Below are 22,365 nucleotides of genomic sequence, written 5' to 3'. Positions count from 1 at the left end.
TCAAAGGACATTTTCTCAAGCCACCTCTATGCTGTCAAGACAAGTAGAACTCCTTCCCTTCCCACTGGAAACCCACATTCAGATGTGACAGGGGCTGGTACTCAGGAGAGTCAATTCTTGTCATCTTTTTGTCATCCTCCTTCTTGGGGTAGGAATGCCTTTCCTCATAGAAAGATATGACAACCTGTGGGCTCTTGACATTGGCTTCCTTGCCAGGAAACAGGTCAGCCTCATCAGAGTTTTTTCATTCCACTGGGAACATGAGCTCTCCACTGAAGTCTGTAGCTCCAATAATCTGCTCTGGCTTTTCTGACCCTTCTTTCTTCTTCTTCAGTTTGCTCTCCTCTCCCTTTAAAGCAGGAGATGTAAAAAAAAAAAAAAAAAAAAAAAAAAAACCAAAAACAAAAAACAAAAAAAACAAGTTTTCTGTATGGGCTGACTCACTCCAAGGCCCAATAATAAGCAAGGCTCTGTCAGGGCTCTCATAGTGCTATCAGCAGAGCCAGAGCCCAGAAGGAATGGGCTCCAGGAGCAGGGATGAGAAAAACAAGTTGTTCTTATCAGTTTCCCCTTTTAAAAATTCTCTCCCCATACCATTATTCTTTGTTCTGCTCTCCTAACTATTTTTGTAACTATCTCTGCAAGTTGGTAAGGATTTTGTAAGTACCTGTTTTCCCATCTGTGCAGTATGGCAAAGGTCACAAGACATGCCTGAGTTTCAACATCTGTCACTGTTTGATAAACTGCCTTTGTTCTGCTTCCGTAAGCTTGCTTGCCTGCCCTGCAGGTTTCACACCACTAGCTGACCAACCCCCTTCAGATGCATGTATAAAAGTCAAGCCCTGTCTTTGTTTGGGGTTCACTCTTTGGATGTTAATCCGCTGGGCTGGTGCACCTAAATAAATCCTCCTGAGTCACCCATTGGTCACTTCTGTCCCTTTAATTCTCACAGCACCTTATCTTCAAAATCATCAGCTTTGGGCTTGCCTCCCTCTGATTTATCTGTCTCATGTGTTATTTTCTGTGACTGCAGAAACTCAGCAATGAGGTCAGGGCAATCCAAGTTCTCTTCTGGTTCCCATGTGTGGTCCTCATTGAGAGCCCCTTCCACTTTAGGAGCTACTCTACTTTTCCCTTTACCACTCCACAGTTGAGAACTTTTTCCACCACAAATTCCTCTTCCTCCACTTCTAGAACCTCCTCCACTTTCCTCTTGTTTTGTTTTTTCCTCATAGTGCCCGCTAGCTTTCTGGTGTAAAGGGTGACACTACTCAGAGCAGTGCCCAAGAGTCCAAGAGGAATTGGTGCCACACTACTGGCACATCGTGGTGTGTCGGCAGAGGGAGTGGTGCCCAGGAAAGCAGCAAGCCAGGTGGCCACAGTGGAGCCCCTCCCTGAAGTGGCCTACTGCAGGTCCTGGCCAAGGGCCCTTCCCTTAGCCAAACAAAAGAACCTCACACTCTGTGCTGCCCACCTCCCACCCTCTTTCAACATTCTTTTTGTTCAAGTGTGTTGGTTAGTTCTTCCAGGTTTTGTATGCTGAAAAACTTGTGTCCTATGTTTTTGAAAATTTTTCTCCAGGAATATAATTCTAGGTTGACAATTGTCTTCTAGTACTTTAACTATATTGCTTCACTCTCTTCTAGGCTTGCATTACTTGCAGCAAAAATCTTTTGCTATTTTTTATATTCTGTATGTAAGTTCTCTTTTTTCCTTTGGCTGATTTTAAAATTTAAATTTTTCTTCTCATAAGTAGTTCTAAGCAATTTGAATATGGCATACTGGCATACTGGCATACTACTTTTGTTGCTATTACTTGGGCTGGGGGTTCATTGACCTTCTTAGATCCATGGATTTATACTTTTCACCAATTTAGAATTTTTCTCTTTTTTTGAGACAGAGTCTCATTCTGTCGCCCAGGCTGGAGTACAGTGGTGTGATCGCAGCTTACTGCAGCCTCCACCTCCCAGGTTCAAGCAATTCCCCTGTCTCAGCCTCCCAAGTAGCTGGGACAACAGGTGCATGTCACCATGCCTGGCTAATTTTTTGTATTTTTAGTAGAGACAGGGTTTTGCCATGTTGGCCAGGCTAGTCTTGAACTCCTGGCCTCAAGTGATCTGCCTGCCTCAGACTTCCAAAGTGTTGGGATTACAGGCATGAGCCACCATTCCGGGCCTATTTAGAAAATTTTTATCTATTAGTCTTTCAAACATTTTTTCTGCCTACCCCTCACTTTTTCTGGGACTGCAATTACGTGCATATTAGGTCACTTGAAGTTTTCACACATCTGACCAATGTTTTGTATACCTTTTTCCGTGATCTATTTCCTTCTGCATGTTTATTTGTATAGTTCCCATGCCTTCAAATTCTGTAATCATTTTTTTTCTGTAGCGTCTAATCAGCTATTAATCCTGTTACAGGCTGAACTGTGGCTCCAAAAGTCCATATGCTGAAGCTCTAACTCCCCATGTGACCGTATTTGGAGAAAGGATCTTTATAGAGGCTATGAAGGTTGCAAGAAGTCAGAAGGGCACATCCTAATCAAATAGGACTGGTGTCCTTATGAGAAGAGAAGGAGACACTTCTGTGTGTGTGCACCCAGATAAACAAACATGTGAGGACACAGCAAGAAGCTGGCTGTCTACAAGCCCAGGATAGAAGCCTCACGATAAACCAACCCTGGCACCTTGATTTTGAACTTCCAACATCCAAAACTAAACTTCTGGCCAGGCGCAGTGGCTCATGCCTGTAATCCCAGCACTTTGGGAGGCCGAGGTGGGTGGATCGCTTGAGCTCAAGAGTTCAAGACCAGCTTGGGCAACATGCCAAACCCCATCTCTACCAAAAATATAAAAATTAGCCAGGCATGATGGCACATGCTTGTGGTCCCAGCTACTCAGGAGGCTGAGATGCTAGGATTGCTGGAGCCCAGGAAGTCAAGGTTGCCATGAGCCATGATTGTACCACTGCGCTCCAGCCTGGATGACAGAGTGAGATCCTGTCTCAAGAAAAAATAGAGAAATAAATATAAACTTCTTTTGTTTAGGCCACCCAGTCCATTGTAGTATGTTATGCCACCCCTAGTAGACTAATAATACAAATTCCATCCAGCATATTGCTATAAGTTCTATATGGATATTTTAAAAAAAGAAAAAAAGAAAAAAAAATCTTCCATGTGTTTCAGCATGCTCTTAATTCCTTCTTGAAAACATGTCCTTTCTTTTTTTTTTTAGACGGAGTCTTGCTCTGTTGCCCAGGCTGGAGTGCAGTGGCATGATCTTGGCTCACTGCAAGCTCTGCCTCTTGGGTTCATACCATTCTCCTGCCTCAGCCTCCCGAGTAGCTGGGACTACAGGTGCCCGCCACCACGCCCGGCCAATTTTTTGTATTTTTAGTAGAGACGGGGTTTCACCATGTTAGCCAGGATGGTCTCGATCTCCTGACCTCGTGATCTCTGCCTCGGCCTCCCAAAGTGCTGGGATTACAGGCGTGAGCCACCACGCCTGGCCGAAAACATGTCCTTTCTTCTTGAAAACATGGAATATATTTATGATAGTAATTTTATTTTTTTAGAGACAGAGTCTCACTCTGTTGTATAGACTTGAATGCAGTGATGTAATCATAGCTCACTGCAGCCTCAAACTCCTGGGCTCACATGATCCTCCTGCTTAGCTAAGCAACTAAGATTACAGGTGCATGCCATCATGCCTAGCCAATTAAAAATTTTCTTTTTGTAGAGATGCGGTCTTGCTATGTTGCCCAGGCTGGTCTTGAACCCCTGACCTTAAACAATTCTTCATCCTCAGCCTCCCCAAGCATTGGGATTGCAGATGTGAGCCACCACACCTGGCCAATGATAGCTATTTTAATGCCAATCATTTGTATCATTTCTGGGTCTATTTCTGCTGACTTATTTTTCTCCTCATTATGGGCTGTTTTTGCATGCTTGATAATTTTTTATTGGATGACAAACTGAATTTTATATTCATGGGTGCTGAATTTTTTTGTAGTTTTAAAATGTTATTGTATTCATTTTGGGATGCTATTATTTGTAAACATATTGGTCATTTCAATGATCACTTTTCAGGTTTTTTTGTTTGTTTTTTGTTTTGTTTTTATGAAATGGGGTCTCACTATATTGCCAAGACTGGTCTTGAACTCCTAAGCTCAAGTGATCCTCCAACCTCGGCTTCCCAAACTGCTGGGATTACAGGCATGAGCCATCATGCCTGGCCAGTTTTTAGCTATTTAAGTGAAATTAGAGCAGCCTTTATTCTGCAGTGAAATTGCTTTCACTGCTGAGACGGTCCTTCTTAGTAGTCTACCCCAGCTCTGTGTATTGTAAAGTTGCTCCACTTTGATTATGGGGAATATGGACTATTCTCAACCTTGTGTAATCTTTGATAATCGTTTTGGCCAATTCTATCCAGTGGTTCTTTGGTCCCTGTCAGTTTTTTCACACTCACATGCTAATCAGTACTCAACTGAAGACTAAAAGGAAACCCTTTGTAGGTCTCTGCAGCTCTCTCCAATAGTTTGCCTTGCAAGTTCTAGATGCCTTCACCTCTTCAAATTCTCAGCTGTAGCTTCTCAACTCAAGGACACTCTGAGCTCCGTGTGGGCTCCTCCTCATTGTGCGGAGGTCTAGAAAACACCTCCAGCTATGAGGCTGAGTGAGCCATTTTTCACATTTTTTCACTCAAAGGACCAACATTTTTCTGCATGACCAGTTTTAGAAAAACTATTGTTTCTTGTCTTTTGTCTGTGTTTTTAGTTGTTGAAGGTGGGAGGGTAAATGTGGTCTTTGTTATACTTCCATGTTCAGAAGTGAAAGTCTCTCTAAAAGCATTTAAGTACTTGGTACTTCCAGCTGAATAGGTGCGAACAGCACACTATATCTATTTATTTATTTTGTTTATTTATTTTTCAGAGACAAGGGATCATTCTGTCACCTGGGCTGGAGTGCAGTGGTGCCATCATGGCTTACTGCAGCCTGGACCTACTAGGCTCAGGTGATCCTCTCACCTCAGCTGCCCAAGTAGCTGGGACCACAGGCACAGGGCACTGTGCCTGGCTAATTTTTTAATTTTTTTTTTTTTTTGTAGAGATAGGGTCTCCCTGTGTTGCCTAGTCTGGTCTCAAACTCCTGTGCTCAAGCTGGTCTTGAACTCCTGCTCAAGTGATCCTCCCACCTCGGCCTCCCAAAGTGCTGGGATTACAGCCATGAGCTACCACTCCCAGCCTATATTTAGACTACTATGATGATCACAAGATGTCAGGACCATCAAAATTTCTTTGGATGATATTATGTAATGTTAGAGAGAAAGAAATACTACATCTGGAAGAATAACTTTAATAATAGGAGTGCTTACCCGATAAATTTTATAACCTACCATCATTCTCCAAAATCCACAAATTAAACAAGTGAGTTCAATGGGGACACTTTAACAGTAATCATCCCTGCACACACCAAGCTAGGAAGCAAGAAGAAACAAATACCAAAAACTTACTGTAGTGCAGGCCACATTTCCTGATCCTAATGAGATAAAAGGAGAAATCAATAACAAAAAGATAATTGTCAAATGCAGATATTTGGAAAACATAAATACAAGTCTCTCTATGAACTCATGGAAAGAGTTCCAAGATATACAGTCGAAGTAAATAATTCAAAGTATTGAATATTGTTTAATATATGGCACCATTTCTGTAAAGGGGGGAAGTATATGTTTATATTTCCATATATATATAAATAATCTGGAAATATACACAAAAAATTTAACAATGGGCACTTTATTGGGGAAAGTATATGAAACCATGTGGATGGGATCAGTAGTAGTAGTGAAACTTTTCACTGAATACCATCTTACATTTTTCGTTTTTCAATACTATGAATATATCAACTAACCAAAAATTAAGTGTTCAAAATTATTTATAAAATATATATACACATACATTGTTTGAGATGGAGTCTTGCTCTGTCACCCAGGTTGGAGTGCAGTGGCTCCATCTCAGCTCACTGCAACCTCTGCTGCCCCAGTTCAAGAGATTCTCCTGCCTCAGCCTTCCGAGTAGCTGGGATTACAGGGGTGTGCCACCATGCCCGGCTAATTTTTTGTATTTTTTAGTAGAGATGGGGTTTCAGCATCTTGGCCAGGCTGGTCTTGAACTCCTGACCTCATGATCCACCCATCTCAGCTTCCCAAAGTGCTGGAATTACAGCTGTGAGCCATCGTGCCTAGCCTATAAAACGTATTTTTTAACAATTTATAAACCAAAGAAGGAAACATAATGGGGAATTATAGTTAGAACTGAATGTAACAATAAAATACTTACATTCCAAAATTTGTAAGAAGTCGCTGAAACAGTACCAAAAGGAACATTAATAGTCTTAAATGTTTACAGTACAGCAGAGGCTAGATTGGAGTTAAAGTGGTAAGAATTCCCTTCTAAAAGTTAGAAATACTGTCATAATAGTGCAGACCCTGTAATAATAGTGCAAATCATGCAAATTCAAGGAAAACATTTTAATTGAATTCTCTTTCTGTCATATGATGGATAATTTATTTGAGCAAATCTGATTAAAACAATTAAAATTCTGGCCGGGTATGGTGGCTCATGCCTGTAGTCCCAGCCCTTTGGGAGGCTGAGGCCAGAGGAGCACTTGAGCCTAGGAGTTCAAGACTAGCCTGGGTAACACGGTGAAACTCCGTCTCTACAAAAAATACAAAAATTGACCGGGCATGGTGGTGGTGCACCTACAGGTGCTACTAGTCCCAGCTACTCAGGAGGCTGAGGTGGGAGAATTGCTTGAGCCTGGGAGGAAGAAGTTGCAGTGAGCCAAGATGGTGCCATTGCACTCCAGCCTGGGTGACAGAGTGAGCCCCTGTCTCAAAAAATAAAATAATAAAACAATTAAAATTCTCAGTAAACACTTTTTTTCAATAAAAATAACATTTTAAAATGTATTGATGGGCTGGCATCAATCTCCAAATTCCCACCATGAGTTGCAAGCAGCGGTTCTGGAAGCTAAATGCTCTTACATCTCTCTGAGGTTGTCTAAACAACTCTGAGGTCTTGATTTCCATGGATTACAGGGTTTCAGGAAATAGGCCTAGGGACCTTCCCCAGTGGAGAATCTGTTTTTTGTTGTTGTTGTTTGTTTGTTTGTTTGTTTTTGAGACTGAGTTTCGCTCTTGTTGCCCGTGCTGAAGTGCAATGGCTTGATCTCGGCTCACTGCAGCCTCCGCCTTCCAGGTTCAAGTGATTCCCACCTCAGCCTCATGAGTAGCTGGGATTACAGGCACGCGCCACCATGCCCATCTACTTTTTTGTATTTTTAGTAGAGACGGGGTTTCACCATGTTGGTCAGGCTGGTCTCGAACTCCTGACCTCAGGTGATCCACCCACCTCGGCCTCCCAAAGTGCTGGGATTACAGGCGTGAGCCACCGCCCCCGCCCCCAGTGGAGAATTTAATGGGAGATAGTCACTTACAGTCAGGATCCAAATGAATATACCCCAGTATAAAAGTAAACAAAAATAAAATCCTATTGTAAAAAAGTCGGGTGACGACTGATTTGACCTTAGTACTGGACAGAATGAGGAGAAAATCTTCATGGGTAATTTACAACAATAAGCCATCTGTGGTACCCAGGATCTAAGATGGTTTCAGTGACCTCTGCCTGCTGGCATTCACTTCTTGCATACACTCACCTTGTACATTGGATAAGGCTGATCTGTGCAACTAATAAAATATTGCAGAAATTACTAGATGTGACTTCCAAGGGCTAGGATATAAAATATTGAGACTTCTAGTTTTCACTCTGTTGGAACACTCTCTCTGGGGGAAATCAGCTGCCATGTCATGAAGACATTCAAGCTGGTCTATAGACAGACAAGGAACAGAGGCCTTTTTCTAGCAACCAGCATTACCTCGCCAGGCCTGGGACTGAGCCCCCTTGAAAGTGTACCCTCCGGCCCCTAAGTTAAGCTTTTAGATGACTGCAGTCCCAACTGACATCTTTAATGTAACCTCAGGTGAGACCCTGAGCCAGAACCACCCAGCTAAGCTACTCCCATTTTCTACAAAGATTGTGTAAAGATAACTAAGGTTTGTTTTAAGCTACTAAATTTTATGTAATTTGTTATGTAATGAACAACTAATATACTAGACCTCCTAAAGGTTTTTGGTCTGAACTTATGCTGCCTGCATGATCAGAAAAAATTCAAGTGGAAATTTAACAACCTGTAGAAACAAATACAAAATGTCTTAGGAAGAGCTTATTTTCAGCCCAGGCCTCAATGAATTACTAAGGATAACTTTCAAGGAAAATAATAGTTTACATTAAGAATCACAAAATACCAGCCAGGTATGGTGGCTCACGTCTGTAATCCCAGCACTTTGGGAGGCCGAGGTGAGTGGATCACCTGAGGTCAGGAGTTCAAGACCAGCCTGGCCAACATGGCAAAACCCTGTCTCTACTAAAAATACAAAAAGTAGCCGAGCGTGGTGGCAGGCTCCTGTAATCCCAGCTCTTCAGGAGGCTGAGGCAGGAGAATCACTTGAACTCAGGAGGCAGAGGTTGCAGTGAGCCGAGATTGCACCACTACACTCCAGCCTGGGCGACAGAGCAAGACTCTGTCTCAAAAAAAAGAAGAATCACAAAATCCCTACAGGCAAGATACCATGAGTCAGACCCAATGAACCGATAGACAGGAGAAGCAGAAATGCAAGGGCTCCTTATGCCAGATTTTCCCAGTCATAGAATCTAAAAGGAATATGTTTAATGTATTTCGGGAAATAAAGGCAGAGAAAAGAAATTATGAGCAGGAAATAAGAAACTATAAAGAAGAGCCAAGTAGATTTTAAAAAGAACAAAGCAGAACTTCTAGAAATGAAAAATATATCATTTTAAATTAGTCAATGAACTGACTAAAGAGTAGATCAGACACAGCTGAAAAAAGAACCAGTGTACTAAAAAACAGGCCCAAAATAATTTATTAGATATTGATCATTTTTGATTTGGGTAAAAAAAAAAAAAGAAGAAGAATTTACGAGGATTCAGTCTATGGATTCAAAAATGGAAAATATAAATGAAAGGTGGTTACGAGACATGGAAGACAGGATTAAAAGGTCTAACATAACTCAGTGGAGCTCCAGAAGGAGATAACATGAAGAACAAAGATGAAGCAACATTTGAAGATAAAATGGCTGAGAATCTTCCAGGGTTGTTGAGAGATACCAATCCTCATATCCAGAAAGCCTAACAAAATTTAGAGAGGATAAATAAAAGTAAATCCAACAGAGATATATCACAATTTAACAACAAATGAGAAAAGAGATGATCTTAAAAACCAGAACAAATTAACAGTAAGTATAACAAAGGAAATAATAAAAGTAAAAACATAAATTGATGAAATAGAGAAGAAATGACATCATAGAGGGGTGCATAACAACAAAACAGGCATTAAAATAGGCAAACGTATGACAAGATTGATAATAAATAAATGCTTAATAATTAAGTTTACATATAAAAATAATGAGTGGAAAGGGGGCATACAGTTTTAAAGCATAGGAAACTATTATGAAGAACTTTATGTTAGTAAACTTAGATGAAATGAACAATGCATTAGGATATATTTGCTTTCATGTAAGAGAATATCCGATTAACAGTTGTTGAGCAATAAGACTTTTTTTTTTTTTTTGAGAGGGAGTCTTGCTCTGTCACCCAGGCTGTAGTGCAGTGGCATGATCTTGGCCCACTGCAACCTCCGCCTCCCAGGCTCAACCAATTCTCCTGCCTCAGCCTCCCAAGTAGCTGGGATTACAGGTGCCCACCACCACACCCAGCTAATTTTTGTATTTTTAGTAGAGACGGTGTTTCGCCATGTTGGCCAGGCTGGTCTGGAACTCCTGCCCTCAAGTGATCTGGCTGCCTCAACCTCTCAAAGTGCTGGGATTACAGGTGTGAGCCACCATGCCCAGCCTGCAATAAAACATTTAGGTAAAATATACTTTTTAAATTTTGGGGTTTTTTTTTTTTTAATTGTTTTTTGGTTTTGAGACAGGACTCTTACTCTGTCTCCCAGGCTGGAGTGCCATAGTGCTATTACTGCTTACCACAGCCTCAACCTCCCAGGCTCAAGCAATCCTCCTACCTTACCTGAGTAGCTGGGACCACAGGTGCATACCACCATGCCAGGCTAATTTTTCTTTTTAGAGACAGAGTCTGGCTATGTTGCCCAGGCTGGTTTCCAACTCCTGTGCTCAAGTGATCCACCCACGTCAGCCTCCCAAAGTGCTGGGATTACAGGCATGAGCCATTGTGTCCAGCCTTAATTAAAATATAGAATGGATTTTGGTCAGGGAATCTAATGCTATTTACATAGGATTGGCGCTAATTGTTTTTTATACAAATTTTTTAGAAGCAAAACATTCAAATGGACAGGTATACAAATCAAGTGCACAGCTCAACACATTTTCACAAAGTGAATGCATCCAAGTCACCAGCACATAGATCAAGATAAAGAACATTACCATAAAACAGAAGCTTCCTTGTGGCAGTAATAATTTAAAACTTAATTCTTACAAATGCTTTGTAGCCCACATGGATTCAACTGGCTTGGATTTTAACAGCAGTAAACAATTTTTTGCCCACCAGTTCCTAAAACATATTGAAATAGTTGTTTGTTTTCCCCAGAATTTGAATTCTTGCCTTAACTCTGCCTGCTCACTAAGTCCTCTATATCCACCAGTGTCTGCTGAAGTTTCCAAGAAGCTCAAACATGTGAAGCAAGGCCAGTGCCATAAAGTTTCAGCATATAATCACGGTGTGCACTACAAAGCCACTTGAGGCCTATGAAGAGGCTTGTTGAGGGGTGTGCTGTTTTGCTAGGGACCACATCTTCACTAAGGCCCAGTGTGTGTAGCTTTGCCTTTTTGTAAAAGAACAAGCAGCAATGTCCTCACATAAACTATTGCTGCCTGCTAAGGTCAAAATATGAGGTGGCTTAAGACTTAAAGGCTCCTGAGAAGTTAAAAGCTATCTACAAAACAGTAAAAACCCACTTGGCTTAATATAACTTCTTTAAGATGCCTAAGTCAAAACACGTTATACACACTCTGAAGTCTAAAGCTCAAAGCTACACACCTTACATAACCCAGTTCCCTTTTGTGTGTATATTTCACCATCCAAAATTTAACCCCCTATTTACTTACCAGGGTTCACAGCCCAACATTTCAGTTGTTGGGATTTTGAGGTTACACATCTGAAATGCAAGCCTCCTTACTATAGAGGCGATGCTTGCCTCTGGATATCTTAAATCACGGAGGGTAACTATCAGAAGATTCTACTTTCTACAGGCGAACCAGCTTGCTGGAGAAAGAGATTAAGTTACCCAGGCCCATTTTCTTAAACTCACCACTCAGGTAACCCTTACTCCTCTCCCCAGGAAGCTAAGAGTGGGGAAGTAGAGAGAAGCCAGGAAAGTTATGCTAATGAAGCTCTCCCCAATTCAGCAAGTGATAGAAAGATACATTCTCCCCAAACCTATTGGTTCGGAAAACCATGCATTGGAAGTTAGAAGATCTCATCTTAGTGTGTCAAAACTGCTCTAGGGGAATATGTAACAGACCTAGAGAACAGGGTTAGAAGCTCTGTGCACAACTTGTCAAACAGCTAGAGCTCCAACAAGGTGCTCAGGTAGTCCCAAAACTAGCAGTGATCGAGTCAAAGAAAATCTATATTTTTCTACTGGGTTTGATAATCACTAGGATGTAAGATGTCATGTCCTCCACAAACAGGGAATAAAAAGGCATAAAGAGGGAATAAGAGAGATAAAAGGACAGCAGAATGAAATACAAACAGCACAAGAGAAACAAAAAGGAAGTTAGGTACGATATGAGAGAACTGCAAGGAAATCAAAATAACCATTACAACCAAAAGATGCAAAGACGGTAAAGCAGAGCACAGACATCATAGAAAATGCAATCAATGAATGATGTAGGAGGCAAAATGAGGAAATCTCCTAAACTGTGGGGGAAAAAATGAGGAAGGATGAAATAAAGAGAAAAAGATGGTGGCAATAGTAGACAAAACAAATTCATCAATAACTCAAGAATTACAGCTGTTCCTAAGAGAGGGAGGAAAAATGGGGGGGAAAAAGTCAAAATTGAGGCCAGGCATAGTGGCTCACACCTGTAATCCTAGCACTTTGGGAGGCTAAGGTGGGTGGATCACTTGAGACCAGGAATTCGAGATCAGCCTGGTCAACATGATGAAACCCTGTCAGTACTAAAAATACAAAAATTAGCCAGGCGTGGTGGCATGCACCTGTAATCCCAGCTACTCGGGAGGTTGAGGTGGGAGAATCGCTTGAACCGGAGAGGCGGAGGTTGCAGTCAGTTGAGATCGTGCCACTGAACTCCAGCCTGGGCAACAGAGTGAGATCCTGTCTCAAAAAAAAAAAAAAGTCAAAATTGAAAGTTTTTAGAGCTGGGTAAAAGCATTAAAACCAAAAGTGATCATCATATTGAAGAAAAGTCAAATAGACCCATATAGACATACTCTGGCAAAAAATTACAAAAAATAAAGAAATTGACCTAAGTACCTAAACAGGTTAGCTATAAAGAAAACAAATTATGTTTGATTTTAATCTTTTTTTGTAATACTAAATAAAGAAACCAAGGGAACAATAGATACAGAACTTTTAGGGAAAATTTATATAACTTAGTCATTAATCAGCAAAAGACATGTCCTAGAACAGATGTTCTCAAAGGTTAGTCCATGAACCCTTCAGAGTCTTTGAAAACTTATCAGAGAGTCTGTAAGGTCGAAGTTATTTTTATAATAATACTAAGATGTTATCGGCGTTTTACACTGCATAGGCATTTGCACTGTTGATACAAAAACAATGCTGGATAAAACCACAGTTTAGCACAAATCAATGCCATGGTGCCAACTATACTAGAAATTATTATATTCTTCACCACCACACACTTGCAGAAAGAAAAAAGTGTCCTTGATGAAACAATAAAAAATACTAATTTTCATTGTCCTGAATCTTAAGTACACATCTTTTTAATATTCTGTGTGACAAATAGGAAGTATATATAAAGCCCTTCTGGTACCTAGTGGAGCGTGATGATGGTCTCAAGGAAAAGCACGTGTGTGACTGAGTTGCAAGCTGACCTAGCTGCTGTTTTCATGTATCATCATTTTTACTCGAAAATGATCAAAGTGAGCCTGTTACTTCAAAGGAAACAATTGCTGGTGTTTGTTGCCAATGAAAAAATGTTAGATTTCAAGTGAAAATTACAATATTGGGAAAGTCATATCTGCCACCTTTGAGCTCAGTTCTCTGTTGCTTAAAGACTTTTCTGATGAGATTAGTGGGAATGCAAATGAATGTGTCTTTTTTTTTTTTTTTTTTGAGACGGAATCTCTCGCTCTGTCACCCAGGCTGGAGTACAGTGGTGTGATCTTGGCTCACTGCAACCTCCAACTTCCAGTTCACGCCATTCTCCTGCCTCGGCCTCCCGAGTAGCTGGGACCACAGGTGCCCGCCACCACACTTGGCTAATTTTTGTATTTTTTAGTAGAGACGGGGTTTCACTGTGTTAGGCAGGATGGTCTCCATCTCCTGATGTCATAATCTGCCCGCCTCGGCCTCCCAAAGTGCTGGGATTACAAACATGAGCCATGCAGCCCGGCTGAATGTAACTTTTAAAAATATTGTTTAATGAAATGTGTTGACATCTGGAAGACATGCATAATTCAGTGAACTATTATTTTCCAAATAACTAAATGCATGATGTTACAAAATTAGGGTAAAAGATCCGTTCAGTGTGAAAGATAGACTGATGGATTCTAACTGAACAGAGTATGAAAGTTTCACTGAATCGGTTTTAGAGTCCACATTGCAACTAAACTTTAGGAAAAACTACCAGTTGTTGAATTTTGATATAGTATCAAAGGAGAATATCCAGAATTACCTGAAAAGAATATTAAAGTATTTCTCCCTTTCCCAAGTATACATCCATGTGAAGCCAGATTTTCTTCATATATTTCAACCAAGACAACGTATTATAACAGATTGAATGCAGAAACGTATGAGAATTCATCTGTCTTCTATTAAGCCAGACATAAAATGGATTTACAAAAAAGTTTTTTATATCTGACCAAACGAATATGCCTGGGTGAAGACGACAGAAAAGTATTCTCAGATATGCAAGAGCTCAGTAAATAGAATACCTACTGCTCTTTTAAAAGGAATTACTTGAAGACTTATTTCTGCCATTCAAGATATGGATTATATAGCCACACAATGAGAAGTTGGGTGATAAGAGGATTGTTTTGTGATTTATAAAATATCTCCAAATGACTTGACTGTCGTTGGAAAAAGACAGAGGATGATAGGCAGACAAAATCAAAGTCCTTTGTCTAGAATGCATATCTCCCTATGTGCCCACCTAAGTCCTATTTAGATTTTAAGACATATCTCAGATCCCACATAAAATCATAGAATCTCGGTACTGCAAAGGATCTGGAAAGAGGCAAATAACTTGTATTATTATGTACCTGGGTGTTTAAAATTCATCCACATTTAATCTGTACAGAAACCTAAATTGTCTTGTTATCCCCATTTTCCAGATGAGGAAGTCCAAGTTCAGAGAGATAAAACCTCTTGCCCAATGTCATCCTTCCAGTTAGATGTGGAGTGGGAACTAAAACCCAGATCTTTTCTACTTGGAAGTCCAGGTTCTTTACATTTCACTCTATCTCAGAGTTCTTCTATCTAAATAAGCCCTGCCCAACCTGTTGCTCAAGTCTTCATTAAGACAGCTTCATCCACCGTTATCAGTCCAGTCCCCTCCAGGGATAAGGAATTCAACATATTTTAATGCAGTCCATCGTATCTATTGAGGGCATTTAAAAGTTTCTCTCCGGCCGGGCGCGGTGGCTCATGCCCGTAATCCCAGCACTTTGGGAGGCCGAGACGGGCGGATCACGAGGTCAGGAGATTGAGACCATCCTGGCTAACACGGTAAAACCCCATCTCTACTAAAAATACAAAAAATTAGCCGGGTGTGGTGGCGGGCACCTGTAGTCCCAGCTACTTGGGAGGCTGAGGCAGGAGAATGGCATGAACCCGGGAGGCAGAGCTTTCAGTGAGCCGAGATTGCGCCACTGCACTCCAGCCTGGGCGACAGAGCGAGACTCCATCCCCCCCCCCAAAAAAAGTTTCTCTCTATATTAAGCTGACATATTTCTTCTGAAACCCTTGCTTACAAATCCTAAGAGTATCCTTTGGAATTATGCGTAATGAGAAAGTGAAAGGGGCTAACCACTTGTATATCTGTTCTCTCTCTTTATGTAGTCATTTTTATGCAGCACGAAGGCAGGGGTACCGTGAAGCTAATGAAGCTTCAGAGCCCCCAATCACTGGAAACTGTGGAGTGTTCTAGATGGAGAGAAACAGATTGTGTTTAGGAAATGTGTCTGGTAAATTGGCTGAAGAGATCTCAGAAGAAAGGGACCTGAAACTCCAAATCTCCAGTAATCTGTTCTGATTTCTTTTCTCATCTTTAGCAAGCATTTACTTTTGTACCAATTTTGTACTGAAAACTTTGTACTATTTTCCTTAAAGAGGGTTCCAAAAATTGTATTCAGCCCCACAAAATCTGGATCCACTCCTGGTTTGACCCGTAGCAGTCCTGTTAAATATATTTTCAGTATTGTATTTATGTCTAGGCATTTACTTGAGAAAAATGAACCCTTGTCTTGTTTAACCTACTGTGGTTTTTATTTTGATTTGCTTTTTTCGTTTTTTGTTTGTTTGTTTGTGATAGGGTCTCACTCTGTTGCCCAGGCTGGAGTGCAGTGGTGCAATCACAGTTCACTAGAGTCTTGAACTTCCAAGCTCAAGTGATCCTCCTACCTCAGCCTCCAGAGTAGCTGGGACTGCAGGCACATGCCACGATGCCCAGCTAAATTTTTAATTTTTTGTGGAGACAGGGTCATGCTATGTTTACTCAGGCTGGTCTTGAACTCCTGGCCTCAAGTGATCCCCCCGCCTCAGCCTCCCAAGTGCTGAGATTACAGGCATGAGGCACCGTGCTCAGCCAACCCATTGTTATTTTGGATCTCCATCAAGGCAGCCAGGCCAATATCATGATACAGAATGCTTAATTTCTACTTGCCATGTGCAAACATGACCACCACTCTAATACCACCACCACAGGTAATTATTTCAAGGGGAGGCCTGACCCAGGCCAGGCCAATCATTCCTTGCCCACAATTTTCGAACTGGGACCGTAAAGGCAGTCAGTCTCTCTCTGGTTACCTGCACAATCAGCTGGCAACTGTGTCCGTCTATAATTGTGTCTCCTTATTTCCATATGGAGGAAGATAGGAAGCCCTTCCTTCAAGACAAGGGCTATAGAAAGTGTGTCTTTCCGATTGTTCCTTGGGGCCAGCTGCATTTCTGTCCTTCCTGTGATTTGGTTCATCAATTCTTCCTTGACCCAAGCTGGTTAAACAGTTTCTGTCTGTTGTAGCCAATAGGTCTGCCTATTACAAAGAAAAATTTGCAATGTACTTCTCATACAGCATGTATGAACCAAGCCAGGGTAAGTCCCCAGGAAACTCCCATCCTATGCCTTTCCATGTTAACAATCTGCCTATGACTCTATATCTCCTGAGCTCCTAGATCCACGTATCCAACTGCCTCACTGATAGGATATCTTAAAGGCACCTCAAAGTCAGTATCATGCCTCCAGGGCTCCCCATTGCAGTAAACCCAGTACTCACCTTTAGGTGCCCAACTCATAAACTTGGATGAGGTATGTGACTTATGAAATCTAATATGAGGCCAGGTGTGCTGGCTCATGCTTGTAATCCTAACACTCTGGGAGGCCGAGGTGAGAAGATCACTTGAGCCCAGGAGTTTGAGATTAACCTGGGTAAGATGCCAAGACTCCCTTTCTATAAAATATTTTTAAATGGCCGGGTGCGGTGACTCACGCCTGCAACCCCAACACTTTGGGAGTCCGAGGTGGGCGGATTGCTTGAGATCAGGAGTTTGAGACCAGCTTGACCAACATGGTGAAGCCCCGTTCCTACTAAAAATACAAAAAATTAGACTGGCGTGGTGGTGCACGCCCGTAGTCCTAGCTACTCAGGAGGCTGAGGCAGAAAAATCACTTGAACCCGGGAGGCAGAGGTTGCGCTGAGCCAAGATCACACCACTGCACTCCAGCCTGGGTGACAGAGCAAGACTCCATCTCAAAAAATAAATAAATAAATTTAAAAGCGATCCAGGGGTGGTGGCGCATGCCTGTAGTCCTAGGACTTGGGAGGCTGAGGTGGGAGGATTGCTTGAGCCCAGGAATTCCAGGTGACAGTGAGTTATGGTAGCACCACCGCCCTCCAGCCTGGGCAGCAAAGCAAGACCCTCCCTCTATGGTTTTTAAACAAATTTAAAAACCATAACGTGTTCTGTCCCTCTTGTTTAACCATACTCTTGCCTCAAGTCTCTACCCTCCAACCACATTGGTTTATTTAAAATTAATAAAGTAACATCTCCCTTTCCCCCAGTGTTCTTCCACTATACCATTTGACATATAACTTTCTTATGCGAAACTGTAAATTCCATGCAAAATACTTAAAAGGGAGAGCTATGGAAGCCCCTTGCACCCGTGGGCTTCCTCTAACTGACCTAGGTCTTCTAGACACGGCTCTCAGAAATAAGGTCTATCAGATCTTCTACCAGACACAGCTTTCAGAAATAAGGTCATTCCAACCCTCACACATCTCCGAGTTTGCAATAAGTGGGGTAGAAATAGAAGAAACTATAGAGATCCTAGTTTTGCAGCGATGTGTGTCAAGGGTCGTGCTGACTGAATATTATGTGGGATGGCTTCAACAGGGCCCAATCTGCTTAACAAATAAATGATTGGACCTCTGCTGCCATCCTGGTAAGAAACATTGATCCAGCTTCCTCATCCTGCTCTCTTCCTAATCAAAATCTCACGCAGAAGCATCTGATTGGTGAGCTTGCTTCCATGCACGTGCCATAGCTATGCATAAGAGTCTGTCTGAACACGGACTGAGACAGTGAACATCTGACTTCTGCTGTGGGCAGAAAACAACCTCAAAGGGAAAGGTAATAAAAAAGATGTTGGGCAGCCTTAAAGTATAATTGTCCCTTCCCCATGGCTTAACCGAGTCAGCAGGTGACATTCCTCTAGCCATGGAGATTGCTTCACTATAGGCATCTGACCCAGTTCACGCCAGTGAGATGTTAGGGAGTCTGGGGTTGTTGTAAAATATTCTTTCTTTCTTTTCTTTTCTTTCTTTCTTTCTTTCTTTCTTTCTTTCTTTCTTTCTTTCTTTCTTTCTTTCTTTCTGTCTTCTTTCTTCTTTCTCTTTCTTTCTTCCTTTATTTCTTGCTTTTTTCCTTTCTTTCTTCTCTTTTTCTCTTTCTCTCTCACTTTCTCTCTCCCTTCCTTCTTCCTTCCTTCCTTCCTTCCTTCCTTTTTCCCTTCCTCCCTCTCTCCCTCTCTTCCTTCCCCCTCCCCTCTTCTCCCCTCCCCTCCCCTTGCCTTCCCTTCCTTTTTTTCTTGAGACAGGGTCTCACTCTGTTGTCCAGGCTGGAGTACAGTAGAATGGTCTTGTCTCACCACAGCCTTGACCTCCGGGGCTAAAGCAATCCTCCCACCTCAGTCTCTTGAGTAGCTGGGACTACAGGTGCACACCACCATGCCCAGCTAATTTTTGTATTTTTTGTAGAGACAGTGTTTTGCCATGTTACCCAGGCTGATTTTGAACTCCTGAGCTTAAGCAATTTGCCCATCTTGGCTTCCTAAAATGCTGGGATTACAGGAATGAGCCACTGGACCCATTCTGTCACTCTCTCTCTCTTTTTTTTTTTTTTTTTTTTTCTCCAGACAGAGTCTGGCTCTGTCATCCAGGCTGGAGTGCAGTGGTGCCATCTTGGCTCACTGCAACCTCTGCCTCCTGGCTTCAAGCAATTCTCATGCCTCAGCCTCCTGAGTAGCTGGGATTACAGGTGTGCACCCTCATGCCTGGCTAATTTTTGTATTTTTAGTAGAGATGGGATTTCACCATGTTGGCCAAGCTGGTCTCAAACTTCCAACCTGAGGTAATCTGCCCACCTCAGCCTCCCAAAGTGCTGGAATTACAGGCATGAGCCTCCTCGCCCGGTAGCCCTCTCATTCTTACGCTCTATTGATTACCAGCTATCTCTCTTTCTGGACAAAGTGCTTTCGGGATGTGAGGCCAGCAATTTTGTCACCATGGAAAAAGCTGTCCCCCAGATAAAGCTCGGACAGCAGATGCAGAGTAGAGATATGGAAAAACAGTGAAAAACTGAACTCTGGCCGGGCACGGTGGCTCACACTTGCAATCCCAGCACTTTGGGAGGCCAAGGCGGGCAGATTATGAGGTCAAGAGATTGAGACCATCCTGGGTAGCATAGTGAAACCCTGTCTCTACTAAAAATACAAAAGATTAGCCGGGCGTGGTGGTCTACACCTGTAATCCCAGCTATTTGGGAGGCTGAGGCAGGAGAATTGCTTGAACCCAGGAGGTGGAGGTTGCAGTGAGCTGAGATCGTGCCACTGCACTCCAACCCAGGTGACAGAGTGAGACCCCATCTCAAAAAAAAAAAAAAAAAAGAAAAACTGAACACCAATTCCGGAGTCTGCCCAGGTCTCACTATAATGTGAGCCAGTAATTTTTTTTTTTTTGAGATAGAGGCTCGCTTTGTTGCCCAGGCTGGAGTGCAGTGGCCCGATCTCAGCTGACTCCAAGCTCCTCATCCTGGGTTCATGCCATTCTGCCTCAGCCTCTGGAGTAGCTGGGACTAAAGGCACCCGCCACCACGCCCAGCTAATTTTTTGTATTTTTAGGAGAGACGGGGTTTCACTGTGTTAACCAGGATGGTCTTGATCTCCTGACCTTGTGATCTGCCCGCCTTGGCCTCCCAAAGTGCTGGGATTACAGGCATGAGCCACCACACCTGGCCAATGAGCCAGTAAATTTTCATCATTTAAGCCAGGTTGAGGTTTTTGTTTATCTAAAAAACCCCACATATCTGACATAGAAGTTGTATCCCAAATATGTAAATAACTCTCAAAACTCAATAATAAAATAACAAACAACCCAATCAAGAAAATGGGCAAAAAAATTACAGAGACATTTCACCAGAAAAGATGAACAGACAGCAAATAAGCATAAGAGAAGGTGATTGGCTTCATTAGTCATCAGGAGCAACATGGCGAAACCCCACCTCTACAAAAAAAGAAAAAACTGATATATAAATAACAAGGTAAGGTTAGTGGACGAAGACTTCCTGGAAAGGAGAAGCAGAGGTTATAAGGATAAAATCTTGCAACAATATGAAAGCATTTTGGAAAGTATAACTTAGAAAAGTATAGGTTTCATAATTTTTTTGTATCTCCTGTAAGTTCTAGCATAATATTGCAACATGTTGCTAGTATTTGGTAAATGTTTCTTATTCATTCTTATTATAGGGTTCATAAATAAATTGTTCAATGAGTGGAAAGGCATTCAAATCAAAGGGCAGTGTCCAGAAAAGATTCCCACAGATTAGCCCCAGACCTGACTCAGGTCCCAAGGACTTTTCCCCTTGTTATGGGCAGAGTTTAGGGTCGGCCACCTGTTATTTTCTTAATCCAGGAAAATTGAGGTCACACTGTTAGCTATGGCATGGTTTGCAGTCTGAGTGGCTGGTATCAATCTTGTGCTTCCTGTTCTACAAAAAGATGTAGGTTCTGATGGGTATGGGGACACAAGATGCCACCTGCCCAGGTTGGCATGCTTCCTGTAGCAGCCCCCTCTGCATACCTTCCCCTCCTGCCTGACTGCCAGGCTTAGTGTTCTGCAGAAACCAGCACTGATGATATCTCATTTCTCAGATCTGCAAGGGCCCCCTCAGCTGCAGATTGGTAATGTGACAATTAACCTTCAAGGGCGCAAAGTCTCAGGTATGAGGCACACAGCAGCAATCACCTCCGGTAGTCAGCATCTTGCTAGCTAGCCCACCTGCACCCCAAAAATCTGGTGATGTTGTGATTTACAGAAGTGAAAGAAAACTGTTTAATTAACCATCTTTCTCACCTCTCTAGGGCCATAAAAGCTCTGGACTTTCCCCCATCAAAAGAATCTCTTCCCTTCCCAACAAGCTACACAATGGAGTGTAAATAATTAATTTTATTCTAATAGATCCTATAATACTCTTTCCTTTAGGAAACTTCCTAGCTGAACACTTCGCCTGGACACTGAAATTCAACTTTTTCCCCCAAGTTTTCCTTCATTCTGAACTCTAAAATTTACTTATTTTTTTCAATGAAAACACCCTACTTCTACTTCACTACTGTTGTTTTGGTTTTCTGTCATTGCAGGTCGGATCTTCACAAGTATACCTATCTTAAATTTTAATATCATAGAAGACAGGCACTGGCTCTGAGCTTATATGGTAGAACCTAGCAATACATAATTTTTACAATAATAAACACATTACATAGCTGGGAAAACAAGGTGTAGTTAAACAATATTCACAGTTTTCCAGCTCCCTCCGTCTCTAGAAATTCCCTGCCTGTATCTAAGGAAAAGAAAGGGGATTCCATGAGTCACCAAGAAGTTTGGAAACTGAAAGTCACCCATTCCCTGCCAAAATGTTTTTTGGGCATATATGTTTAAAGTGCAATAAGGTAACCAGACACAGTGGCTCATGGCTGTAATCCCAGCATTCTAGGAGGTCAGGGCCAGAGGATCTCTTTGAAGCCAGGAGCTCAAGACCAGCCTAGGCAACATAACGAGACCACATCTCTACTTGGGGAAAAAAAAATCCAATAAGGTAAAAGACCTACTTTGTATCTCTTTTCCCCTTTTCACATGCTCAGAACTACAAGGGTCCCAAACAAAAGATTCATAAATTACAAGTCATTTCATATATATTTATGTTTATTATTTCAAATAATATTTATGTTTATTACTTCAAATAATATTATTTGAAATAATAAACATAAATATATATGAAATGCCGAAACATAGACACCGCATTCTGTAACCCTACCCACTACCCTCACATACCCATAACACTTCCCTCCTCTCCTGGTTTCCTCATGGTGAACAGGCAATGCCGAAGCTCTCCTGCCTACCTACCATGAACTCTTACTTTGCTCCAGTTCTCCCACTAGGGCTCAGATGCCCAGTTAGTTTCATCCTTCTAGTTGCGGCCAGACCTGGGAGATTCTTTCCCAGAGGCAGGAAGTACTATGAAAGCCTGGGGAAATTTCCCAACCCCACCCACAGAAGCTA

The 22,365-nt window shown here is 42.0% G+C and overlaps 1 pseudogene; it reads right to left on the bottom strand.

Moving 5' to 3' along the window:
- Nucleotides 1-34: 34 nt before the first annotated feature.
- LOC102114902 (chromobox protein homolog 1 pseudogene) lies at nt 35-1,233 on the bottom strand (annotated as a pseudogene).
- Between the last annotated feature and the right edge of the window lie 21,132 nt (nt 1,234-22,365).

This window comes from Macaca fascicularis, chromosome 1, assembly GCF_037993035.2.
Source record: "Macaca fascicularis isolate 582-1 chromosome 1, T2T-MFA8v1.1".
Classification (NCBI taxonomy): Eukaryota; Metazoa; Chordata; class Mammalia; order Primates; family Cercopithecidae; genus Macaca; species Macaca fascicularis.
Note: the sequence above shows the minus strand (reverse complement) of the source record. Positions and strands in the feature narration are given on the sequence as shown.